Source organism: Heterodontus francisci, chromosome 1 (genome assembly GCF_036365525.1).
Source record: "Heterodontus francisci isolate sHetFra1 chromosome 1, sHetFra1.hap1, whole genome shotgun sequence".
Classification (NCBI taxonomy): Eukaryota; Metazoa; Chordata; class Chondrichthyes; order Heterodontiformes; family Heterodontidae; genus Heterodontus; species Heterodontus francisci.
In genome coordinates, this window is record NC_090371.1 from 234294428 (window position 1) to 234309523 (window position 15096).

A 15096-nucleotide genomic window follows, 5' to 3' on the forward strand; every position below is an offset into this window, starting at 1 on the left:
TCTCAGCACTCTCTGCACTCTCTGACACTCTCTGACACTCTCTGACACTCTCTGACACTCTCTGACACTCTCAGACACTCTCAGACACTCTCTGACACTCTCTGGCACTCTCTGGCACTCTCTGGCACTCTCTGGCACTCTCTGGCACTCTCTGGCACTCTCTAGCACTCTCAGCACTCTCTGACACTCTCTGACACTCTCTGGCACTCTCTGGCACTCTCAGCACTCTCTGACCCTCTCTGACCCTCTCTGACCCTCTCTGGCACTCTCTGACACTCTCAGCACTCTCTGCACTCTCTGACACTCTCTGACACTCTCAGCACTCTCAGCACTCTCAGCACTCTCTGACACTCTCTGACACTCTCTGACACTCTCTGACACTCTCTGACACTCTCTGACACTCTCTGACACTCTCTGACACTCTCTGACACTCTCTGACACTCTCTGACACTCTCTGACACTCTCTGACACTCTCTGGCACTCTCAGCACTCTCAGCACTCTCAGCACTCTCAGCACTCTCTATCACTCTCTGACACTCTCTATCGATCTCTGACACTCTCAGCACTCTCCATCGCTCTCTGACACTCTCTGACACTCTCTGACACTCTCTGACACTCTCTGACACTCTCTGGCACTCTCTGGCACTCTCTGACACTCTCAGCACTCTCTGACACTCTCAGCACTCTCTGACACTCTCAGCACTCTCAGACACTCTCAGCACTCTCTGACACTCTCTGACACTCTCTGGCACACTCTGACACTCTCTGACACTCTCTGACACTCTCTGACACTCTCTGGCACTCTCTGACACTCTCTGGCACTCTCTGGCACTCTCTGGCACTCTCTGGCACTCTCTGACACTCTCAGCACTCTCTGACACTCTCTGACACTCTCTGACACTCTCTGACACTCTCTGACACTCTCTGACACTCTCTGACACTCTCAGACACTCTCAGACACTCTCTGACACTCTCTGACACTCTCTGACACTCTCTGGCACACTCTGACACTCTCTGACACTCTCTGACACTCTCTGGCACTCTCTGACACTCTCTGGCACTCTCTGGCACTCTCTGGCACTCTCTGGCACTCTCTGGCACTCTCTGACACTCTCAGCACTCTCTGACACTCTCTGACACTCTCTGACACTCTCTGACACTCTCAGACACTCTCAGACACTCTCAGACACTCTCAGACACTCTCAGACACTCTCTGGCACTCTCTGGCACTCTCTGGCACTCTCTGGCACTCTCTATCACTCTCTGACACTCTCTATCGATCTCTGACACTCTCAGCACTCTCCATCGCTCTCTGACACTCTCTGACACTCTCTGACACTCTCTGACACTCTCTGGCACTCTCTGACACTCTCAGCACTCTCTGACACTCTCAGCACTCTCTGACACTCTCAGCACTCTCAGACACTCTCTGACACTCTCTGACACTCTCTGACACTCTCTGACACTCTCAGACACTCTCAGACACTCTCTGACACTCTCTGGCACTCTCTGGCACTCTCTGGCACTCTCTGGCACTCTCTATCACTCTCTGACACTCTCTATCGATCTCTGACACTCTCAGCACTCTCCATCGCTCTCTGACACTCTCTGACACTCTCTGACACTCTCTGACACTCTCTGGCACTCTCTGACACTCTCAGCACTCTCTGACACTCTCAGCACTCTCTGACACTCTCAGCACTCTCAGACACTCTCTGACACTCTCTGACACTCTCTGACACTCTCTGACACTCTCTGGCACACTCTGACACTCTCTGACACTCTCTGACACTCTCTGACACTCTCTGACACTCTCTGACACTCTCTGGCACTCTCTGACACTCTGGCACTCTCTGGCACTCTCTGGCACTCTCTGACACTCTCTGACACTCTCAGACACTCTCTGACACTCTCTGACACTCTCAGACACTCTCAGACACTCTCAGACACTCTCAGACACTCTCTGACACTCTCTGACACTCTCTGGCACTCTCAGCACTCTCTGACCCTCTCTGGCACTCTCTGACACTCTCAGCACTCTCTGACACTCTCAGCACTCTCTGACACTCTCTGACACTCTCAGACACTCTCAGACACTCTCAGACACTCTCAGACACTCTCTGACACTCTCTGACACTCTCTGACACTCTCTGACACTCTCTGACACTCTCTGGCACTCTGGCACTCTCTGGCACTCTGGCACTCTCTGGCACTCTCTGGCACTCTCTGGCACTCTCTGGCACTCTCAGCACTCTCAGCACTCTCTGACCCTCTCTGGCACTCTCTGACACTCTCAGCACTCTCTGACACTCTCAGCACTCTCTGACACTCTCTGACACTCTCTGACACTCTCAGACACTCTCAGACACTCTCAGACACTCTCAGACACTCTCAGACACTCTCAGACACTCTCTGACACTCTCTGACACTCTCTGACACTCTCTGGCACTCTGGCACTCTCTGGCACTCTCTGGCACTCTCTGGCACTCTCTGGCACTCTCTGGCACTCTCTGGCACTCTCAGCACTCTCTATCACTCTCTGACACTCTCTATCGATCTCTGACACTCTCAGCACTCTCCATCGCTCTCTGACACTCTCTGACACTCTCTGACACTCTCTGACACTCTCTGACACTCTCTGGCACTCTCTGGCACTCTCTGACACTCTCAGCACTCTCTGACACTCTCAGCACTCTCTGACACTCTCAGCACTCTCTGACACTCTCAGCACTCTCAGACACTCTCTGACACTCTCTGACACTCTCTGACACTCTCTGACACTCTCTTGCACACTCCGACACTCTCTGACACTCTCTGACACTCTCTGACACTCTCTGTCACTCTCAGCCACTCTCAGCCACTCTCAGACACTCTCTGTCGCTCTCTGACACTCTCTGACACTCTCTGACACTCTCTGACACTCTCTGACACTCTCTTGCACACTCTGACACTCTCTGGCACTCTCAGACACTCTCAGACACTCTCAGACACTCTCTGGCACTCTCTATCGATCTCTGACACTCTCAGCACTCTCCATCGCTCTCTGACACTCTCTGACACTCTCTGACACTCTCAGCCACTCTCAGCCACTCTCAGACACTCTCTGTCGCTCTCTGACACACACTGACACTCTCTGACACTCTCTGACACTCTCTGACACTCTCTGACACTCTCTGACACTCTCAGCACTCTCTGACACTCTCTGACACTCTCAGACACTCTCAGACACTCTCAGACACTCTCAGACACTCTCTGACACTCTCTGACACTCTCTGACACTCTCTGACACCAGCTGACACTCTCCGACACTCTCTGACACTCTCAGACACTCTCAGACACTCTCAGCACTCTCTATCACTCTCTGACACTCTCTGTCCCTCTCTGACACTCTCAGCGCTATCTATCACTCTCTGACACTCTCTGACACTCACTGGCACTCTCAGAAACTCTCAGAAACTCTCAGAAACTCTCAGACACTCTCTGACACTCTCTGACACTCTCTGACACTCTCTGACACTCTCTGACACTCTCTGACACTCTCTGACACTCTCAGAAACTTTCAGCACTCTCTATCACTCTCTGGCACTCTCTGACACTCTCTGACAATCTCAAACACTGTCAGACAATCTCAAGCACTCTCTATCACTCTCTGACACTCTCTGACACTCTCTGACACTCTCTGACACTCTGACAGTCTCTGACACGCTCAGACACTCTCTGACACTCTCTGACACTGTCTGAAACTCTCTGACACTTTCAGACACTCTCTGACACTCTCAGAAACTTTCAGCACTCTCTATCACTCTCTGGCACTCTCTGACACTCTCTGACAATCTCAAACACTGTCAGACAATCTCAAGCACTCTCTATCACTCTCTGACACTCTCTGACACTCTCTGACACTCTCTATGACTCTCTGGCACTCTCTGGCACTCTCTGGCACTCTCTGACACTCTGACAGTCTCTGACACGCTCAGACACTCTCTGACACTCTCTGACACTGTCTGAAACTCTCTGACACTTTCAGACACTCTCTGGCACACTCTGGCACTCTCTGGCACACTCTGGCACTCTCTGACACTCTCTGACACTCTCAGACAATCTCAGACACTCTCAGACACTCTGTGACACTCCCAGACACTCTCTGACACTCTGTATCACTCTCTGTCACTCTCTGCAACTCTCTGGCACTCTCTGACGCTCTCTGACATGATCAGACAGTCTCTGACACTCTCTATCACTCTCTGACACTCTCCATCACTCTCTGACACTCTCTGACACTCTCTGACACTCTCTATCACTCTCTATCACCCTCTATCACTCTCTATCACTCTCTATCACTCTCTATCACTCTCTGACACTCTCAGACACTCGCAGACACTCGCAGACACTCGCAGACACTCGCAGACACTCTCTGACACTCGCAGACACTCGCAGACACTCTCATCACTCTCTATCACAGTCTGACACTCTCAGACTCTCTCAGCACCCTCTATCACTCTCTGACACTCTCTATCACTCTCTGACACTCTCTGACACTCTCTGACACTCTCTGACACTCGCAGACACTCGCAGACACTCGCAGACACTCTCAGACACTCTCAGACACTCTCTGACACTCTCTGACACTCTCTGAAACTCTCTGAAACTCTCTGACACTCTCAGCATTCTCTGTCGCTCTCTGGCACTCTCTGGCACTCTCTGGCACTCTCTGGCACTCTCTGGCACTCTCTATCACTCTCTGACACTCTCTATCGATCTCTGACACTCTCAGCACTCTCCATCGCTCTCTGACACTCTCTGACACTCTCTGACACTCTCTGACACTCTCTGACACTCTCAGCACTCTCTGACACTCTCAGACACTCTCAGTACTCTCTATCACTCTCTGACACTCTCAGCACTCTCTATCACTCTCTGACACTCATTGACACTCTCAGACACACTCAGCGCTCTCTATCACTCTCTATCACTCTCTATCACTCTCTATCACTCTCTATCACTCTCTATCACTCTCTGACACTCTCAGACACTCTCAGACACTCTCTGACCCTCTCTGACCCTCTCAGACACTCTCTGACCCTCTCTGACCCTCTCTGACCCTCTCTGACCCTCTCTGGCACTCTCTGACACTCTCAGCACTCTCAGCACTCTCTGACACTCTCTGACACTCTCTGACACTCTCTGACACTCTCTGACACTCTCTGACACTCTCTGGCACTCTCTGGCACTCTCTGACCCTCTCTGACCCTCTCTGGCACTCTCTGGCACTCTCTGACACTCTCAGCACTCTCTGACACTCTCTGACACTCTCTGACACTCTCTGACACTCTCTGACACTCTCTGGCACTCTCTGGCACTCTCTGGCACTCTCTGGCACTCTCTATCACTCTCTGACACTCTCTGACACTCTCTGACACTCTCTGACACTCTCTGCACTCTCAGACACTCTCAGACACTCTCTGACACTCTCTGGCACTCTCTGGCACTCTCTGGCACTCTCTGGCACTCTCTATCACTCTCTGACACTCTCTATCGATCTCTGACACTCTCAGCACTCTCCATCGCTCTCTGACACTCTCTGACACTCTCTGACACTCTCTGACACTCTCTGACACTCTCTGACACTCTCTGACACTCTCAGCACTCTCTGACACTCTCAGCACTCTCTGACACTCTCAGCACTCTCTGACACTCTCTGACACTCTCTGACACTCTCTGACACTCTCAGACACTCTCAGACACTCTCTGTCGCTCTCTGACACTCTCTATCACTCTCTATCACTCTCTATCACTCTCTATCACTCTCTGACACTCTCTGACACTCTCTGACACTCTCTGACACTCTCTGACACTCTCTGACACTCTCAGCACCTCTATCACTCTCTGACACTCTCAGACACTCTCAGACACTCTCTGACATTCTCAGCACTCTCTGTCGCTCTCTGACACACACTGCACTCTCTGACACTCTCTGACACTCTCTGACACTCTCTATCACTCTCTGACACTCTCTTATACTCTCAGACACTCTCTGACACTCTCTTATACTCTCAGATACTCTCAGCACCCTCTATCACTCTCGATCACTCTCTGACACTCTCTGACACTCTCTGACACTCTCTGACACTCTCTATCACTCTCTGACACTCACTGGCACTCTCTGAAACTGTCAGACACTCTCTGACACTCTCTGACACTCTCTGACACTCTCTGACACTCTCTGACACTCTCAGACACTCTCAGACACTCTCTGGCACTCTCTGACACTCTCTGACACCATCTGAAACTCTCAGACACTCTCAGACACTCTCAGACACTCTCAGCACCATCTATCACTCTTTGACACTCTCTGACACTCTCTATCACACTCTGACACTCACTGGCACTCTCTGAAAATCTCTGAAACTCTCAGACACTCTCTGAAACTCTCAGACAGTCTCTGTCACTCTCTGAAACTCTCTCACACTCTCTGACACTCTCAGCACTCTCTGACATTCTCAGACACTTTCAGCACTCTCTATCACTCTCTGACTCTCTCTGAGACTCTCAGCACTCTCCATCGCTCTCTGACACTCTCTGACACTCTCTGACACTCTCTGACACTCTCAGACACTCTCAGCACTCTCTATCACTCTCTGACACGCTCTTATACTCTCAGACACTATCTGACACTATCTGACACTCTCCGACACTCTCCGACACTCTCCGACACTCTCCGACACTCTCAGACACTCTCAGACACTCTCTATCACTCTCTATCACTCTCTATCACTCTCTATCACTCTCTGACTCTCTTTGACATTCTCAGCACTCTCTGTCGCTCTCTGACACTCTCTATCACTCTCTATCACTCTCTATCACTCTCTATCACTCTCTATCACTCTCTATCACTCTCTGACACTCTCTGACACTCTCTGACACTCTCAGACACTCTCTGACACTCTCTATCACTCTCTGACACTCTCTGACACTCTCTGACACTCTCTGACACTCTCTGACACTCTCTGACACTCTCTTATACTCTCAGACACTCTCTGACACTCTCTGACACTCTCTATCACTCTCTGACTCTCTTTGACATTCTCAGCACTCTCTGTCGCTCTCTGACACTCTCTATCACTCTCTATCACTCTCTATCACTCTCTGACACTCTCTGACACTCTCTGACACTCTCTGACACTCTCTGACACTCTCTTATACTCTCAGACACTCTCTGACACTCTCTGACACTCTCTATCACTCTCTGACTCTCTTTGACATTCTCAGCACTCTCTGTCGCTCTCTGACACTCTCTATCACTCTCTATCACTCTCTATCACTCTCTGACACTCTCTGACACTCTCTGACACTCTCAGACACTCTCTGACACTCTCTATCACTCTCTGACACTCTCTGACACTCTCTGACACTCTCTGACACTCTCTTATACTCTCTGACACTCTCTGACACTCTCTGACACTCTCAGACACTCTCAGACACTCTCAGACACTCTCAGACACTCTCAGACACTCTCAGACACTCTCAGACACTCTCAGACACTCTCTATCACTCTCTGACTCTCTTTGACATTCTCTGGCACTCGCTGAAACTCTCTGAAACTCTCAGACACTCTCTGACACTCTCTTGACACTCTCTGACACTCTCAGCACTCTCTATCACTCTCTGACACTCTCTGTCCGTCTCTGACTCTCTCAGCGCTCTCTATCACTCTCTGACACTCTCTGAAAATCTCAGACACTCTCTGACACTGTCTGACTCTCTGACACTCTCTGACACTCTCTGACACTCTCTGACACTCTCTGACACTCTCTGACACTCTCTGACACTCTCTGAAACTCTCTGACACTTTCAGCACTCTCTATCAGTCTCTGACTCTCTCTGAGACTCTCAGCACTCTCCATCGCTCTCTGACACTCTCTGACACTCTCTGACACTCTCTGACACTCTCAGACACTCTCAGACACTCTCAGACACTCTCTGGCACTCTCAGCACCCTCTATCACTCTCTGACACTCTCTGACACTCTCTATCACACTCTGACACTCACTGGCACTCTCTGAAAATCTCTGAAACTCTCAGACACTCTCTGACACTCTCTGTCACTCTCTGACACACACTGACACTCTCAGACACTCTCTATCACTCTCTATCACTCTCTATCACTCTCTGACACTCTCTGACAGTCTCTGACACTCTCTGACACTCTCTGACACTCTCAGACACTCTCAGACAGTCTCAGACAGTCTCAGACAGTCTCAGACAGTCTCTGACACTCTCTGACACTCTCTGACACTCTCATCACTCTCTGTCGCTCTCTGTCGCTCTCTGTCGCTCTCTGTCGCTCTCTGTCACTTTCTGACACTCTCTGACACTCTCTGACACTCTCTGACACTCTCTGACACTCTCAGCACTCTCATCACTCTCTGTCGCTCTCTGTCGCTCTCTGTCGCTCTCTGTCGCTCTCTGTCGCTCTCTGTCACTTTCTGACACTCTCTGACACTCTCTGACACTCTCTGACACTCTCTGACATTCTCAGACACTTTCAGCACTCTCTATCACTCTCTGACTCTCTCTGAGACTCTCAGCACTCTCCATCGCTCTCTGACACTCTCTGACACTCTCTGACACTCTCTGACACTCTCTGACACTCTCAGACACTCTCCGACACTCTCCGACACTCTCCGACAATCTCTGACAATCTCTGACACTCTCAGACACTCTCAGACACTCTCAGACACTCTCAGACACTCTCTGACACTCTCTGACACTCTCAGACACTCTCTATCACTCTCTTTGACATTCTCTGGCACTCGCTGAAACTCTCTGAAACTCTCAGACACTCTCTGACACTCTCTGACACTCTCAGCACTCTCTATCAATCTGTGACACTCTCTGTCCGTCTCTGACACTCTCAGCGCTATCTATCACTCTCTGACACTCTCTGAAAATCTCAGAAACTCACTGACACTCTCTGACATTCTCAGACACTCTCAGACACTCTCAGACACTCTCAGACACTCTCAGACTCTCTCAGACTCTCTCAGACTCTCTCAGACTCTCTCAGACACTCTCAGACACTCTCAGCACTCTCGGACACTCTCAGATACTCTCAGCACCCTCTATCACTCTCTTACACTCTCAGACACTCTCTGACACTCTCTGACACTCTCTGACACTCTCTGACACTCTCAGACACTCTCAGACACTCTCAGACACTCTCAGACACTCTCAGACACTCTCTGACACTCTCTGACACTCTCTGAAACTCTCTGACATTCTCAGCACTCTCTGTCGCTCTCTGACACACACTGACACTCTCAGACACTCTGTGACACTCTGTGACACTCTGTGACACTCTGTGACACTCTGTGACACTCTCTGACACTCTCTGACACTCTCTGACACTCTCTGACACTCTCTGACAATCTCAGCACTCTCTATCACTCTCTGACACTCACTGGCACTCTCTGAAACTGTCAGACACTCTCTGACACTCACTGGCACTCTCTGAAACTGTCAGACACTCTCTGACACTCTCTGACACTGTCTGACACTCCGACACTCTCAGACACTCTCTGACACTCTCTGACACTCTCTGACACTCTCTGACACACTCTGACACACTCTGACACTCTCAGCACTCTCTATCAGTCTCTGACTCTCTCTGAGACTCTCAGCACTCTCCATCGCTCTCTGACACTCTCTGACACTCTCTGACACTCTCTGACACTCTCAGACACTCTCAGACACTCTCAGACACTCTCTGACACTCTCTGACACTCTCAGACACTCTTAGCACTCTCTGACACTCTCTGACACTCTCTGACACACTCTGACACTCTCAGACACTCTCAGACACTTTCAGCACTCTCTATCAGTCTCTGACCCTCTCTGAGACTCTCAGCACTCTCCATCGCTCTCTGACACTCTCTGACACTCTCAGACACTCTCAGCACTCTCCATCACTCTGTCACGCTCTGAAACTCTCTGACAATCTCAGCACTCTCTATCACTCTCTATCACTCTCTGACACTCTCAGACACTCTCTGACACTCTCTGACACTCTCTGGCACTCTCTGACACTCTGACAGTCTCTGACACGCTCAGACACTCTCAGACACTCTTAATACTCTCCATCACTCTCTGACACACTCTGACACTTTCAGACACTCTCTGACACTCTCTCACACTGTGTGAAACTCTCTTTCACTCTCTATCACTCTCTATCACTCTCTGGCACTCTCTGGCACTCTCTGGCACTCTCTGGCACTCTCTGGCACTCTCTGGCACTCTCTGACAATCTCTGACAATCTCAGACACTCTCAGACAATCTCAGCACTCTCTATCACTCTCTATCACTCTCTGAAACTCTCAGACACTCTCTGACACTCTCTGACACTCTGTGACACTCTCTATCACTCTCTGACACTCTCTATCACTATCTATCACTCTCTCTCCCTCTCTCTCACTCTTGACACTCTCTGACACTCTCAGCACTCTCTGTCATTCTCTGACACTCTCAGACACTCTCAGCACCATCTATCACTCTTTGACACTCTCTGACACTCTCTATCACACTCTGACACTCACTGGCACTCTCTGAAAATCTCTGAAACTCTCAGACACTCTCTGAAACTCTCAGACAGTCTCTGTCACTCTCTGAAACTCTCTCACACTCTCTGACACTCTCAGCACTCTCTGACATTCTCAGACACTTTCAGCACTCTCTATCACTCTCTGACTCTCTCTGAGACTCTCAGCACTCTCCATCGCTCTCTGACACTCTCTGACACTCTCTGACACTCTCTGACACTCTCAGACACTCTCAGCACTCTCTATCACTCTCTGACACGCTCTTATACTCTCAGACACTATCTGACACTATCTGACACTCTCCGACACTCTCCGACACTCTCCGACACTCTCCGACACTCTCAGACACTCTCAGACACTCTCTATCACTCTCTATCACTCTCTATCACTCTCTATCACTCTCTGACTCTCTTTGACATTCTCAGCACTCTCTGTCGCTCTCTGACACTCTCTATCACTCTCTATCACTCTCTATCACTCTCTATCACTCTCTATCACTCTCTATCACTCTCTGACACTCTCTGACACTCTCTGACACTCTCAGACACTCTCTGACACTCTCTATCACTCTCTGACACTCTCTGACACTCTCTGACACTCTCTGACACTCTCTGACACTCTCTGACACTCTCTTATACTCTCAGACACTCTCTGACACTCTCTGACACTCTCTATCACTCTCTGACTCTCTTTGACATTCTCAGCACTCTCTGTCGCTCTCTGACACTCTCTATCACTCTCTATCACTCTCTATCACTCTCTGACACTCTCTGACACTCTCTGACACTCTCTGACACTCTCTGACACTCTCTTATACTCTCAGACACTCTCTGACACTCTCTGACACTCTCTATCACTCTCTGACTCTCTTTGACATTCTCAGCACTCTCTGTCGCTCTCTGACACTCTCTATCACTCTCTATCACTCTCTATCACTCTCTGACACTCTCTGACACTCTCTGACACTCTCAGACACTCTCTGACACTCTCTATCACTCTCTGACACTCTCTGACACTCTCTGACACTCTCTGACACTCTCTTATACTCTCTGACACTCTCTGACACTCTCTGACACTCTCAGACACTCTCAGACACTCTCAGACACTCTCAGACACTCTCAGACACTCTCAGACACTCTCAGACACTCTCAGACACTCTCTATCACTCTCTGACTCTCTTTGACATTCTCTGGCACTCGCTGAAACTCTCTGAAACTCTCAGACACTCTCTGACACTCTCTTGACACTCTCTGACACTCTCAGCACTCTCTATCACTCTCTGACACTCTCTGTCCGTCTCTGACTCTCTCAGCGCTCTCTATCACTCTCTGACACTCTCTGAAAATCTCAGACACTCTCTGACACTGTCTGACTCTCTGACACTCTCTGACACTCTCTGACACTCTCTGACACTCTCTGACACTCTCTGACACTCTCTGACACTCTCTGAAACTCTCTGACACTTTCAGCACTCTCTATCAGTCTCTGACTCTCTCTGAGACTCTCAGCACTCTCCATCGCTCTCTGACACTCTCTGACACTCTCTGACACTCTCTGACACTCTCAGACACTCTCAGACACTCTCAGACACTCTCTGGCACTCTCAGCACCCTCTATCACTCTCTGACACTCTCTGACACTCTCTATCACACTCTGACACTCACTGGCACTCTCTGAAAATCTCTGAAACTCTCAGACACTCTCTGACACTCTCTGTCACTCTCTGACACACACTGACACTCTCAGACACTCTCTATCACTCTCTATCACTCTCTATCACTCTCTGACACTCTCTGACAGTCTCTGACACTCTCTGACACTCTCTGACACTCTCAGACACTCTCAGACAGTCTCAGACAGTCTCAGACAGTCTCAGACAGTCTCTGACACTCTCTGACACTCTCTGACACTCTCATCACTCTCTGTCGCTCTCTGTCGCTCTCTGTCGCTCTCTGTCGCTCTCTGTCACTTTCTGACACTCTCTGACACTCTCTGACACTCTCTGACACTCTCTGACACTCTCAGCACTCTCATCACTCTCTGTCGCTCTCTGTCGCTCTCTGTCGCTCTCTGTCGCTCTCTGTCGCTCTCTGTCACTTTCTGACACTCTCTGACACTCTCTGACACTCTCTGACACTCTCTGACATTCTCAGACACTTTCAGCACTCTCTATCACTCTCTGACTCTCTCTGAGACTCTCAGCACTCTCCATCGCTCTCTGACACTCTCTGACACTCTCTGACACTCTCTGACACTCTCTGACACTCTCAGACACTCTCCGACACTCTCCGACACTCTCCGACAATCTCTGACAATCTCTGACACTCTCAGACACTCTCAGACACTCTCAGACACTCTCAGACACTCTCTGACACTCTCTGACACTCTCAGACACTCTCTATCACTCTCTTTGACATTCTCTGGCACTCGCTGAAACTCTCTGAAACTCTCAGACACTCTCTGACACTCTCTGACACTCTCAGCACTCTCTATCAATCTGTGACACTCTCTGTCCGTCTCTGACACTCTCAGCGCTATCTATCACTCTCTGACACTCTCTGAAAATCTCAGAAACTCACTGACACTCTCTGACATTCTCAGACACTCTCAGACACTCTCAGACACTCTCAGACACTCTCAGACTCTCTCAGACTCTCTCAGACTCTCTCAGACTCTCTCAGACACTCTCAGACACTCTCAGCACTCTCGGACACTCTCAGATACTCTCAGCACCCTCTATCACTCTCTTACACTCTCAGACACTCTCTGACACTCTCTGACACTCTCTGACACTCTCTGACACTCTCAGACACTCTCAGACACTCTCAGACACTCTCAGACACTCTCAGACACTCTCTGACACTCTCTGACACTCTCTGAAACTCTCTGACATTCTCAGCACTCTCTGTCGCTCTCTGACACACACTGACACTCTCAGACACTCTGTGACACTCTGTGACACTCTGTGACACTCTGTGACACTCTGTGACACTCTCTGACACTCTCTGACACTCTCTGACACTCTCTGACACTCTCTGACAATCTCAGCACTCTCTATCACTCTCTGACACTCACTGGCACTCTCTGAAACTGTCAGACACTCTCTGACACTCACTGGCACTCTCTGAAACTGTCAGACACTCTCTGACACTCTCTGACACTGTCTGACACTCCGACACTCTCAGACACTCTCTGACACTCTCTGACACTCTCTGACACTCTCTGACACACTCTGACACACTCTGACACTCTCAGCACTCTCTATCAGTCTCTGACTCTCTCTGAGACTCTCAGCACTCTCCATCGCTCTCTGACACTCTCTGACACTCTCTGACACTCTCTGACACTCTCAGACACTCTCAGACACTCTCAGACACTCTCTGACACTCTCTGACACTCTCAGACACTCTTAGCACTCTCTGACACTCTCTGACACTCTCTGACACACTCTGACACTCTCAGACACTCTCAGACACTTTCAGCACTCTCTATCAGTCTCTGACCCTCTCTGAGACTCTCAGCACTCTCCATCGCTCTCTGACACTCTCTGACACTCTCAGACACTCTCAGCACTCTCCATCACTCTGTCACGCTCTGAAACTCTCTGACAATCTCAGCACTCTCTATCACTCTCTATCACTCTCTGACACTCTCAGACACTCTCTGACACTCTCTGACACTCTCTGGCACTCTCTGACACTCTGACAGTCTCTGACACGCTCAGACACTCTCAGACACTCTTAATACTCTCCATCACTCTCTGACACACTCTGACACTTTCAGACACTCTCTGACACTCTCTCACACTGTGTGAAACTCTCTTTCACTCTCTATCACTCTCTATCACTCTCTGGCACTCTCTGGCACTCTCTGGCACTCTCTGGCACTCTCTGGCACTCTCTGGCACTCTCTGACAATCTCTGACAATCTCAGACACTCTCAGACAATCTCAGCACTCTCTATCACTCTCTATCACTCTCTGAAACTCTCAGACACTCTCTGACACTCTCTGACACTCTGTGACACTCTCTATCACTCTCTGACACTCTCTATCACTATCTATCACTCTCTCTCCCTCTCTCTCACTCTTGACACTCTCTGACACTCTCAGCACTCTCTGTCATTCTCTGACACTCTCAGACACTCTCAGCACCCTCTATCACTCTCTGACACTCTCTGACACTCTCTATCACTCTCTGACACTCACTGGCACTCTCTGAAACTCTCAGACACTCTCAGCATTCTCTGTCGCTCTCTGACACTCTCTGACACTCTCTGACACTCTCTGACACTCTCTGGCACTCTCTGGCACTCTCTGAAACTCTCAGACACTCTCAGCATTCTCTGTCGCTCTCTGACACTCTCTGACACTCTCTGACACTCTCTGACACTCTCTGGCACTCTCTGGCACTCTCTGGCACTCTCTGGCACTCTCTGGCACTCTGACAGTCTCTGACACGCTCAGACACTCTTAGCACTCTCCATCACTCTCTGACACTC